General features: G+C 37.2%; 1 pseudogene across 1 annotated transcript; it reads right to left on the reverse strand.

Moving 5' to 3' along the window:
- Window positions 1-7,267: 7,267 nt before the first annotated feature.
- On the reverse strand, window positions 7,268-12,170 carry LOC123784556 (STAM-binding protein-like; annotated as a pseudogene). The gene is made up of 2 exons (XR_015722013.1): window positions 11,393-12,170; window positions 7,268-9,697 (listed from the first exon to the last, which is right to left on the reverse strand). The product of XR_015722013.1 is annotated as an STAM-binding protein-like (transcript).
- Window positions 12,171-12,528: the final 358 nt, after the last annotated feature.

The following is a 12,528-nucleotide window of genomic DNA, read 5'->3' on the forward strand; positions in this document are numbered from 1 at the left end:
ATCACAGTAGGTTATCTTTCACTTCCATAGAAAGAGAGACAAACGCTCATTCTAAAATTGCTTAATATTTTTGTAATGTTACTTAAGCACATAAAAGTGAAAGAACACATGACACCTAACAACTAAGAAATTAAATATTACAAATACGGCTCAAAGACCTCCTGTGTACCTCTACTTTCCAGATCTCATTAATTTTCTGCCTGCAACAAACCATTATCCTCAATTTGTTTAATGCAATGCCCATGCACAACTTTTATGTTGTTAGAAACTATACCTGAATAGTAAATAGCATTGGTTTCTAAAATTTTCAACTTTATGTAAATGGTATCACATGCTACAACCAGCATTTATCATCAACTATTTGGTGGTGACTAATCTCGGAAAATCCTTGAAGATTTGGGCTGAGGTTATGTCCTTTCGGAGAATGTGTGCTTCCATCTGCCAAAAGCCCCACTGTGCTAACTTCTAAGGATACATTTTTACAAATTTGAGCCCTAAAACTATGTGAAAGTAATCTTTGGTTATAAATTCTCAAGTGAGTTTCTCCTCTCCAGCTCCAGTAAAAGTAGACTCAGCCTAACCTTCCTACTAGTCTCATTTTGCCAGATGGAAGTATTTTTCCTGGTTCGTCCCTCCGTAAGCGGTGCAGTAAGACTGAGGTCCCCAGTCAGTATGCCCTCATGTGGAGTGGGCTACAGGCCAGTACCAACAGCCACATCTGTTGATACCAGTGTGATTTTATAAATTTCTGTCACGCTATGGGATGAAAAAAGAGTGAAAAATCATTGCTTTAGATAGCCCTCATGATGTGCAAAAAGCTCATTCCCAACTTAATACTCTGTCTAGAATCCAAGGCTCATCATTCATTCCGTACATGATCATTAAAATGCAAGCCTTTTGGTTACTAAGATTGGCAGAGGCTCCCCTGTATCTACAGCTTCATCTGACAGCTCCGGTTTCCAGTTCCACACTAGCAGCACTTAAATAGCATTTCTGGATGTTTGTGTTAGGATGTGGAAGCCGAGCTTGTAGAGAGCATGTCTGCCATGTTACTAGAAACATACGTTTATTTTTTATATTTCCTTTGATAATTGTTCATAGATACTTTAAGCTATTAAATTTCCTTAAAGTTGAATATGGCTATTTCAAGTGACTGTTTTTACCTATTAAAATTTGCCATGTATCATACAAAACTTAAGTGTGATTATTAGAGCTATTGGTGATTATAAATGTCTACAGTGCCTGCTTATTCAATTCAATAATATTTCAGTTGCAAGGTCAATAATGTAAGTTGTGAGGGCTAGATAAAAGCAATTGTGTAGAGGTAGAAAAAAAAATTAAGTTCTATGAATATGCTACAAGAGACCCTGGATATCTTAGGCTTCTCTTTCCAATTGCCAAGATAAGTCATCTTATCAATTGGCGATAAATTGATCTCTCATCTCTTGGTTGGTCTGAAAGCATTTTCCTGAGAAAGAAGCTACTCTCTCCTTGAAATATGTCCACCACCACAAATGAAAGGAGATGGACTCCCACTCATTAATTTTAATGAGGATTAATAATCTCTCTCACTTTCACTCCAGTGTCCATATCAAGAAGATTGTTACTTAGGATCCCTCACGGCCAGATGTACCAAACCGGACACCCCGCAGAGGAAAAACTCTGAAGAATCCAATCAGGAACCTGAATTTTTCCAAAGAAAATGTGACATAGAAAACAAATTAGTCCAGGAGCAGTTATGGGATGAGGACTGAAGTCAAGAAGGGCGGGACTGGCAAGTTTGCAGTGATACAGCGTGTGTGTGATTCTTGTGTGGGGCTTGGTAAATCAAGCAAGTGAAAACCCTGAAAGAGAGGGCACCACATGGGAAAGAAAGAATCTCCGCCAACCTGGTATCTGTGCGTTAAGAGCACATACCTCGTCAAGGACACTTGGCTCCAAATGAAGAATTATATCCGCTGTACTGGCAGTCTTCAGAAGTATTCGATCTTTAACCTGATTTAAGTGTTTAACAGATTAAGCTTTCACAAGGAAAGCCAGCAAACTAAAAATAGATCTGTGTCTATCCTTAGACAAATGCCCGACTGTTGAAGTTGCTGTACATTTATAGTGAATCTTGGAAATTGAGTACCGTGGATCTTCCAACTAACTCCTAAATTGTTTTGGTTATTAGAGATAATTTTTATTACCTCATTTTAGAATCAGTTTGTCAATTTCTGAAAAAAAAATATTCCTGGGCTATGGATATGGATTTTACTAAAACTAAAGATCGATTCAAGGAGAATAAAAATTTTTAGGATATTGTCTTTCGGGCTATGAATTCGGATAGCTCTCCATCTATTTATACCTTATTTTCTCAGCAATATTTCATTGTACAACTCGAGCATATTTTCTGAAATGTACCCCTAAGCACTTCGTCATTTGATGATAAATGGCATTTTTTAGTTCAGTTTCCAGTGGTTTGTTGATACCATCGAGATTTCCATATTGACCTTATATCCTACAGACTTCTTAGTTTCACCAGCAACATTTTTATGAGTGAGTGTGTGTGTGTGTGTGTGTGCGCGTGTGTATTATAGATACATGTAATAGTAGGATTTTGTACTCAGGAGATCATGTCACTTGCAAATGGATACATTTTAATTTCTTTCCAATGTCAATTCATTTTTCTTTGCCTTGCCCCTATTACAATAGCTAGGGCCTTTGAGACAATGCAAATATAAGGAACAAAAGCGAAATCTTTGCCTGTTCTTACAGGGAGGGCATTTAGTTTTTTACTAAAAAGTACAATGTAAATCCTTTATATCAGTTGAAGATTTTTCCTTCCAATGCTAACTTAAGAATTTTATCAAGGATGATTGAATTTTGACACTTATTACCTCTGCATTTACTAAGGTGAGTGACATTGATTTTCAAATAAGCCAAATTTGCATTCTTGGGATAAACCCCATTTATCTTTTCTTTACATTACTGGATCAGATTTGCTAAAATGTTCAAGATTTTTAGGTTTATGTGCTTGGGAGGAATTGGTCTGTAGTTTTCCTTTCTCGTATAGTCTTAGCTCTTATTTTAGTATCAGGATAATTTTGCCTCCAAGAAGGAGTTAGAATGGGTTATACTGTATTGTGTGTCTGCCTGTCTGTGTCTATGGACTTGATAGTACTCCTTTATTAGAGACCTTAACTACTCAGAAGTTCTCTTGTGGATCGGTCTGCGATAAAAGTCAGGTTAAGGTCTTATAATGATATACTAGTTTAATGCCTTTCTGAAAATTTGCCCATTTCACCTCAGTTTTTAGTCAAGTTGGTAGAAATTTGTATATAATGCTCCTTATTAAACACACGGATTAGCACACACTTTCTATACAGTGCCAAATAATGTTATGCTTTGTGCACCCTAATTCTTTTACAACTATCAACTCTGTTATTGCAGTGCAAAAGCAGTGACGGGCAACATGAAAATAAATGGGTATGGCTGTGCTCCAACAAAACTTTAGAGAATAAGCTGCAGGCTGGATTAGGCCCAAATGCTATATAGTTTGCTGACTTTTGTTTCAAATATCCGTGACAACTCTGGTGGTATCGGCAATTGTGCCTGTTGATCTCAAAGAACCAGTTTTGGTCTCATTAATTGTTTAGCTTTTATTTTGTGTTTTGGTTTTTAATATTTTTCTTCTGTTCATCTAGTGTTTAGTTCACTCTGTGTGCTTTAATTTCTTATGGTTCAAATTGACATCAATGATCGACATCATTGACACCTTCTTCTGTTTTAATCTAATGCTATAAATATCCCTGTAAGCACCACTTTACCTGCATCCCAGAAGTTGTCATGTACATCTTAGTTTAAAAAGGACATTTAAAAATGTTTTAATTTTTATGACCAATGAATCTTTTAGAAACGTACTGTGTTATTCCCTCCCTTTGGTGCTTTTACGATTATCTTTGTATTCTTGATTTCTAGTGTAATTCGAAGATGTTCAGGGAACATTTTTTATTCCTTTTAAAATGTAGACTTATGGTATAGCTCAGAACACATTTTTACTATCTATTTAATTCAAATGTAGAGGACACAGCAATGTTACATTAGTTTCAACTAATATGAGCTATTTTGGTGAATTTGATGGGCCTTGAAAAAAGTGTTTTGTGCTATTTGACAGATTATTCCATAAGCCTTAAATAGGCAGAGTTACTTTAAGATTTCCCCCACTGTATTTTCAGGGTCATTGTCTGTGTATGAACTGCAAAGTGTTGAATTCCTCACTTGTAACTGAATTGTCTGGTTCTTTATAATTCTACTCAATTTTCTCCTCACACTTATTTTGTGCATATACAGTTTTTAGTAGCTTCTTGGTAACTGACAATTTTATGAAAGGATCCTGCATATCCTTTGTAGTATTTCTCCTGAAGTCTATATAACTTTAATTTAGTCAAATATTACTTAATAACTTGTTATATTCTTTCAGCTTTCATATTTAACCTATCAAATGTCTTTTGCTCATAAAAGGAGTATTGGGAGAGAGGATACAATTGTTTTTTTAATCTAACCTGACAATCTTTTAGTTGGAATATTAGGCCATTTCAGTTTAATATAATTGAAATAGTTATCTTTAAAATTGTCACCGCCCCTTTTTTGTTAACCACTGTTCCACCTTTTTCTACCTTCTTGTAGAAGAAATTCTGAAGTGCAGCTAACAAGCTGATAAATTTTGTTTGCTATAGGTTTACAATATATATTTTAAAATAGGTACAGTGTGTCTTCAATTATATAGCTTTCACATGCACAGCAACAGCTTTACAACTTTGTAGTTCTATTTCCCCCTCCTTTGGTCATATTCCTGTTATGTTTTGCATTTACATAAGCTATAAAACCTACAATTGCTAATTATAATGTTCACATGTTAAACCTTTTTAATATAGAACAAAATGAGTGCCTTTTCTGCCACTTCCATCACCGTAGTACTAGATGTCCTAGTCAGAGCAGTTAAAAAAAAAAAAAAAAGGCATTCAGATGAAATTACCTGTTCAGAACTTTTTACATGTAAGGTCATGTCATCTGTAAATGTTACATATGTGAGAAAAGTCCCTTTTAGAATTTAGTCAAGTGCTGGATAAAAAAAAAAATAAAGTGGTATTTCTATATATATTAATAGTCTAAAAAGGAAATGAAGGTCACCATTCCATTTATAATATCAGAAAGAATGCTTAGGCATAACTTAAGCAAGGAGGCAGAAGACTTGCATGCTGAAATACCAAAACCTTGTTGAAAGAAACTAAGGATTGCACAAATGGAAAGGCATCTTCTATTAATGGATTGCAAGAATATTGCTGAGATGTCAATACTACCCAAAATGATCAACAGATTCAATGCAAGCTCTATCAAAATCCCAAGGGCTTTTGACAGAAAGACGAATCTATCCAAAAAACCACATGGGATCTCAAGGGACCCTGAATAGTGACAACAATCTTGTAAATGAACAAAACTGAGGGTCTTACATTTTCTGATGGCAAAACTTGCTACAAAGGTAAAGCTAAAAAACAAAAAACAAGCAAACAGCTGTGGTAATCCAAGCAGTGTCGTAGGTCAGACATGTAGAGAAGTACAATAGAGAGCCCAAAAATAAAACCTCATATATATGGTCAACTGATTTGACAAGGTTCATCATTCAACAAATGATGGGAAAGTTGGATATCCACATGAAAAAAAAAATAGTAATTAAGTTGGACTCTTACCTTATACCATATATAAACATTACCTCAAAATGGAACAAAGACCTTGATTTAAGAGCTAGTACCATAGAACTCTTTAGAACATAGGGGAAAAGCTTTAAGACCATAGATTTTTTTAACTGATTTCTTAGATAGGACCAAAAAGCATAGTCAACAAAAATATGTAGATTGAACATTATAGATTTGTGTGTGTGTGTGTGTGTGTGTGTGTGTGTGTGTAGCACACTAGTAACATAATGAAAAGGCAACCTACTTAATGGAAGAAAATATTTGCTAATCACATGTCTGATAGCTTATATATTCTTGATATCAATTCCTTGTAACTCAAACAAAAATGAAAATATGATTTAAAAAAATGTGCAAAGAAATTAGATAGGCGTTTCTCCTAAGTAGATATGCAAATGGCCAATACATGAAAAGATGTCTAACATCATTAAGGTAATGCAAGTCAAAACCACACTGAGATACCAACTCACATCTACTATGAATACTACAAAAAAGAAAACACAAATATTGTGAAGAACATGGAAAAATTCTAATCCTTGTGCACTCTTGATGGGAAAGTACAATGATGAAGCCATTGAGAAAAATACAACAGTTGGTCTAAAAAGTAATAGAAATACCATATGTCCCAGCAATTCAACTTCTGTGCATATACCCCCAAACACCAGAGAGCAGTCACCTTCATTTTTGTTTGTACATCCTTGTTTATAACAGCATTATTCACAATAGCAAAAATGTAGAAGCAAACCAGGTATCCAAAGACAGGTAATGGATAAACAAATGTGATAAATACACATAAGGAGTATTACTGACTTAAAAGGGGAAATTCTGCATGCTAGCACATAGTTGAAACTTGAAGACATTATGTTAACAGATATAAGCCAGTAACAAAAGTATAAATGTTCAATGATCCCACTTATGGAGGTACCTAGTATAAATTCAAAGATAGAAAGCACAACAGTGGTTGCCAGGGGCAGAGGTGTCAAGGATAAACACAGCCAGACAATAGTTAATGTGGTATAAACCAATTTTGTTCAGCAACTACTGAAAGTACGAGAAAGAGCCTTGTTCCATTCCAGTTTGTGTGGAGGTGATGTGGGGGATATAGAGGGTGGAGGAGAAATGTGGCAGTACGAGGGGTTCAATAGAGGGAGAGAAGTGAACAAGTACACAGTCAATATCAATGTGAGGCCAGCTCTGTTACCTGGACAAGAAGGTTAAAGTCTTGGTCTCCCAAAGATTTCATTTCAAAGGAATGGTTCTCAGGTCTTCAAGACCGAGCCTCTGAATTCAAAAGATACCTACCTACCGAATTATGAGTTTTTAGTGAAATCTTGGAAGAAAAGAAGGGCAGGGAAAATTATTAGGTGTTGATTAGAATAGTTAAATTTCCTGGAAATGCAAAGCTTTCCCAGGGAGACATTTTGTTGGTGATGCAGAATAGGGGAGAGGGAGGAGGGCTGGGATCATCCTACAGACACAACATTATGCTGCCAGAGGTCACGGTAGAGTTAGGTCAGGTCTCTTGACGCAGACACCTGGAGGGAGTTCTCCTGAAAGTTCTGTAATTCTCAGGGGGAAGGAAAGAATGGGATGTAACATTCTCCTGGAAAGATCACACATTAGGCCCCAAAACAAGTCTCAATGGAGTTAAAAGGACTGAAATCCTATCAAGGATCTTTTCCCATCACAATAATAGTAAACAATGTATCACAAGAAAAACTGGAGAAAGAAAAAATGTGGAGCCTAAGCAACAGGCTATTAAACCAAGGCATCAATGAAGAAAATTAAGAAAATACATGGAGACAAATGAAAGCGAAAATACAGTGTTCCAAAATCTTTGAGGCAGCAAAAGCAGTTCTAAGGGGAATTCATTTTTTAATGGGTAAAGTGTTTTAGTTTTGTAAGATCAAGTTTTGTGGATGGGTGATACTGATGGCTTGATGAATACACAACAGTGTGGATGTACTTAATGACACAAAACAGTCTAAAATAGTAACATGGGCCATTTTGTGTTATGTATATTTTACTACAATAAGATTTTAAAGAGGTCATTAATGTTTATTTACATATTTATGCTTCCTGGTGTTCTGTTTTGTGGATACTGAAGATCCTATTATATCAGGATTTTTCTTCTTTCTCCTAGAAGAGATTAACATTTCTTATAGTTCAGACCTATTGACTCAGCCCCCCCCCAACACTTATTTGAGATCTAGGCTTGCTTAGTATAAAATTATAGATTAGCACTTTTTCAGTAAGTCAAAAAAGTCATTAATTATCCTTTCCCTTAAATATTTTCTGAAAAGTCTACTGTCTCACTTTTGCTCTTCCATCTGTAGTTTTTCTAACTGCTTTAAAGAATTTATCTTCATCACTTCATCTGTACCTTGGAGAGGTTCTATTTAATTTTTTTTTTAATTTTTCTCTGAATATGTAGTTATCCTCATGTTTAGCCAATTTTCAGCCACTAGTATTTTAACCCCCCTCTCTGCTGAGAAACTAATGTCACACATTTTAGAAGACCGTTTCAGTTTCCCAGTGAGAAATTAAAGTATCTTGCAATAAGGTAGAAACAAGCATGATAAGAAGTGTTAGTGAAAAGTCAGTCAAGAACTAGGAAAAGATTGGTGCCTTTGACAAGATGAAGGTAACTAACACTGACAGGGATTTCAACAGAGGTGAGAATAAGGCCATTTGGGATGGATCAAGAAAAAAAAAAAAGTAACAATAGTACTACTGATAATCCATTCAACAAGATTTGTTACTAAGTAGAGAGTTTGACAATATTTATGGGGAATGTAACATTTGTGCATGTATATAACTTCATATCTTCTGTTTACAGAATTATAACACCACATTCAACTTCATCTTGTTTTCTACTCAAGAGCTTGCATTTTGTACTATATAGATAAAAGAATTGATTAAATACATTTTTAACTGAATAGTATTCTATTTTTCCCAATTGTGTGGCATAGGTATTGCTTTTAATAATTTTTCTTCCCTCATTTGCTCCTACAGATACTGGTAGAGTGAACAGATTTCTACATGTCATTTTTATCAAAAAATTAAAGATTTTACATACAGATTTAAAGTAGCTGAATCAGATATTTTTAATTTTATTAGAAATTGCCAATTTTTCTTATAAAGCCTCTAATTCTCACCTCTACCAGTAATATAGGACAGTACATTTTCCTATCATTGTTATGGTCAGACTTGGATTTTTGCCAATGAGTTTTTTCAAATTTCAGTTTCTAAATATGTGATTAACTTGAGGATTTTTCCAAATGCATTGGCCATTTCACTTTCCTCACAGTGAATTCCTGTTAGGTCCTTTATTCACCTTTGAAGGGTTCTAATTTTATGGGAAGATAAACTGATGGCAGGGGTCTCAGATAGTTAGGGAATACTTCGTTTATAAGATATTGAGCCAAACATTCTGTGTTTCAGGCTTAGGCTAAGCTAGTGCTTGTGTTTCACAGAGGGAGGAGTATCATGTTGAACATCAAGCTCCCTAAGGCTCAGCCAGCCCAACTTCATTTTGACAGAGCGGGCATAGCCTAGGGTAAGGATGGAGCCTAGCCAGTTTATAGATCTTGGTAAGAAAAGCAGGAAGGTAGGCAGGCCAGCCTATTACAACCACCTGGGGAGAAATAAGCTTTAACACCTGCTCAGGCCACACCCCAAACCAATTAAGCCAATGTCTGGCGCTAAGAAGAAGGTGCCCATAGACTCTAAAAGCTTTCCAATTGATTTCTCTCAACCTGCAGAAGTTGAGAAACTGTCCGAGATCAAGATTCTGAGGGTTTTGGAGGCGCCTGGGTGGCTCAGTCGTTAAGCGTCTGCCTTCCGCTCAGGGCGTGATCCCGGCGTTATGGGATCGAGTCCGTCAGGCTTCTCCGCTGGGAGCCTGCTTCTTCCTCTCCCACTCCCCCTGCTTGTGTTCCCTCTCTCGCTGGCTGTCGTTCTCTCTGTCAAATAAATAAATAAAATCTTAAAAAAAAAAAAAAAAAGATTCTGAGTGTTTTGAAGTCTTGTAGCCTCATCTTTCAGGAAAGTACCTTGAAACAAGTACTTTCAAGAATTTCCATCTACCTTCATTTAAAAATACTTAAAGGACTGTTTCTTCTACCCTTCCTCTTACATTTAGAACAAAAAATTCAAAATGGTTTTAAATGCAGCATTGTCTGTAAACCATGCCTTTGTAAATTATAATCATTGCAAAAGCTTGTTATGGAGGTGAAGGTTTTATTATCACTAAAGTGATTCAACCTGCAGGGTTTGTCTCAAAAATCATTAGTCTGAACACATTCAGCTCTTTCAAATCACTTGCAAGGCAGCAAAATATATACTACAATCCTTTGAACAGTTCTTCCTAAAAGGTAGTTGTTACTGTAAATAACTTTCACTGTCTAGAATGATGTGGCATGTGTTAATTTTAATTTCACTTTTCTTAACATAAACTATCCCACCTTTTCCTTCTTAAGTCTCAAGTGGCCTCTAAGTATAAACGTGTTAGAGCCTGTAGAAAAAAAAAAAAAATCCATTCCCTTCCTCTTTCTAGCTGCAGGTAAAACACAGAACTTTATGTTTATCCCATTAGAAATGAGAAGTTTGCCCTGGGTCATTCCATGGCTAGTTCAACTAGACCCTTGTAACCAACAGCACATACTTTAAAAAAAAAAAAAAAAAGAATAGTTAAAAGCAATATGGTTGTTATACTGCCAGTTGTCTGATGGCAGGAGAGATAGAGGCCTTTTCCTCTCAACCTAGAGGGAGGAAAGGTGGGGGAAGAGATGGTCACTGAATCTCAAACCTCCAATTAAAGGGGCCATAATAGTGAGCAGCTTCAGGGAAACTGGATCAGGAATGTAGTCTTAGGTTCCAGGTGACCCTAGAGACTTCTTCAGAGAATTCGTGGATCTTCACCCATCTTCCAACATACCCATAGCAGATTCCAATGGCTGCAACAAATTGCCACAGACAGTACCCCCCTCCTTTTACTTTTTTGTAGAGGAAAAAATTTCCTGAAGTTCGTTAAATAATATTACTCCCCGACAAAAACCATTCTTCAGGGTTTTCAAGCCTCACCATCTGGTCAGACACAGTGAACGGTCTCTCAATGTGTAATAAGCTTCGTTAATATGGTCATAAGCCACAGGAAAACTCAAAGATTTTCTAAATGGCTTCCAAATTTCTGCATAGATTCCCTTAATTCCAAAGGTAAACAATAAACAAGTTGGCAGAGAAATTAGAAGGACAGTGGAGAGAAAAAAAGTTAACTGGTGAACCTAGAACAAAGGGTATGTATTTGTTTTACCATTCTTTCAACTTAATGTTTTAGTTGCAGAAAGACTGAAAAGTTGTCTTAGCATGATCAGGCTATTTTCCACACTTGCCTAAGGAAAAAAAAAAAAATACAGCCATTTCTTTTTTTTCAAACCAGAAATAGAAAAACCATTCTCCCCCAGGTGATACTTTCAATTCTGTCTAAAAAAGATTCCAGAGCTTTTTGGAAAGTTTAAATTCAGTGGCTACAGTACACAAATATGGTTATATAGTTCCTGGGGGGTGTTGGAGTCAAATTCTAGTGGGAGGTCTGTGATGGTCTCTGCTCTATCCACAATGGTCCCATGGCTGCAGCTACAGAAGAGAAGGGTCAGCACCTGCTAGCTGTGGAAACCGCATGCGGAGCCACCACGTGGAGCAGTCCGGCAATTACAGGAGTGCTTTCTGAGTTGCTTAGTGCTCCAGGTTTCCAGAACCTGTCTACCACGGGTGGCTTGGCAGGCCTTACAGCTGTTATTACAGCCCACAGGCTGCGTGGGTGCCGTGGGGAACGTGATGGGGGAGGGCTTCTCCAAGTCAGGCACCAGAGGGGCCACCTAGGCCAGAGTCACCTTCCCAGACTCCTGCAAAATTTCCAGTCTTTCATTTCCCAGATCCTGGTTCCGGATCGTCTCCTCAAAGGCATGGAACTGTTCCTTCTCTAACTGCTGCTGCTTCTCCAGCTCCTTCCTGCAGGATGGCCGCATTCCTGGCAAGGTCTTCTGCTTCCCTCTTCTCTTCTTCATTATATTCTACACATTCCTTGGTATATTGTTTTAATAGCTCTGCCTTCAGCTCTTCTGCTTTGGGAAATGAAGTCTCCTTTACCTTTACTGTGTCTTTCTTTTCAGGAATGACAGCTGAATTGTAATCTTCATGCTTTGGTCATTTCTCAAAAAAAAAAGAGCACGATATATTTTGTTATAGAGAACGAAGGCATGTTCAATGTTGCCTTCCTTAGACTAAACGGATGTCATTTGGATAATCTTGGCTCCAGAGCAGAAGTGCCATCAAGGTGGAATGTGTTCATTTTTCTCCACTGCGCTACCTAACCGTCTGGGAGAGAGCCCTCACCCGCTCATCGGGCAGAAGGCTCACCTCTCCATGGTCACACATCAGGACCAAGAAGTTCTACCCCCACGGACAACACTCAGATAGTCCCTTAAGATAACAAAGGTTAACTTACTGTTAGAAGTCTGAAGTCAAGATGTTTGGCAGGCCCGCATTCCCCCTGGAGATTGCAGGGAAGAATTCCTTTCTCTCCTTTCTCAGCGTCTCTAGGTTGCTTGTGTTTCTTGGCTTGTGACTCTGTCTTCAAACCACCCGAAACTCCCGATTCCACCATCACGCCGCCTACCAGGGCTCTGAACTGCCTGCTTCCCGTTTATAAGGACCTGGGATTACACTGAATCCACCTGGATAATCTAAACTAATCTCCCCATCTGAAGATCCGTAACTTAATGAGACCTGCAAG

The sequence above is a fragment of the Ursus americanus genome, chromosome 27 (genome assembly GCF_024610735.1).
Source record: "Ursus americanus isolate L20-20 chromosome 27, mUrsAme1.1.p, whole genome shotgun sequence".
Taxonomy (NCBI): domain Eukaryota; kingdom Metazoa; phylum Chordata; class Mammalia; order Carnivora; family Ursidae; genus Ursus; species Ursus americanus.